At 34.7% G+C, this 573-nt stretch overlaps 1 protein-coding gene across 1 annotated transcript in view; it reads left to right on the top strand.

Moving 5' to 3' along the window:
* LOC119591269 (protein tramtrack, beta isoform-like) overlaps window positions 1-573 on the top strand; it is a gene marked incomplete in the record, with an annotated part of 11,623 nt that overhangs the window by 9,057 nt on the left and 1,993 nt on the right.

The raw sequence follows: 573 nt of genomic DNA, 5'->3' as shown, positions 1-573 counted from the left end.
GTAGTGTGAAGTGGCTTGAGCAACTCTTGACCTAGTAAGACATGAACATAATTCAGATATTTAAATGGACAAATATGCATCCATTAAGATACTGGCATACCTTGATTAATTTGGTGTTCTGAAAGATCCCCAAGGTACATTTATAGTTTGTGGTGGTGGTGTATATCAGAATGGCACAACATGCATGAGATAGTGCATGACAAAGTTGTACTGTCTCTCCATTATACAGACTCTGTTATCTAATAAATAATTAATCTCGGGTGAAAAAGTTATTTTGTTTGTGGGAGGATATTTTGCATTGTCTTGTTCTCTCTTGTTTTCTTCTTTGTTTATATGTCTTCTGTTGTGTCTGACTCTCAAACCTCCACACATATACCCAGATGCACATTAAAACATGCATGCATACACACACATCAGAACACGTAGCATAGACAATGCTAAAATGTGTTAGTATCAGTAAATGATTTAATTTCAAGGACTGTGTTGGTTTGATTTACTAATTTATATAAATGAAGCTCTGTTTATTTTTCTATTACCATAATACCATTAGGCAGGGTATGTGTGTCTGCTTCT

Source organism: Penaeus monodon, chromosome 28, assembly GCF_015228065.2.
Source record: "Penaeus monodon isolate SGIC_2016 chromosome 28, NSTDA_Pmon_1, whole genome shotgun sequence".
Taxonomy (NCBI): Eukaryota; Metazoa; Arthropoda; class Malacostraca; order Decapoda; family Penaeidae; genus Penaeus; species Penaeus monodon.
This window is presented reverse-complemented; position numbering and strand designations above follow the sequence as displayed.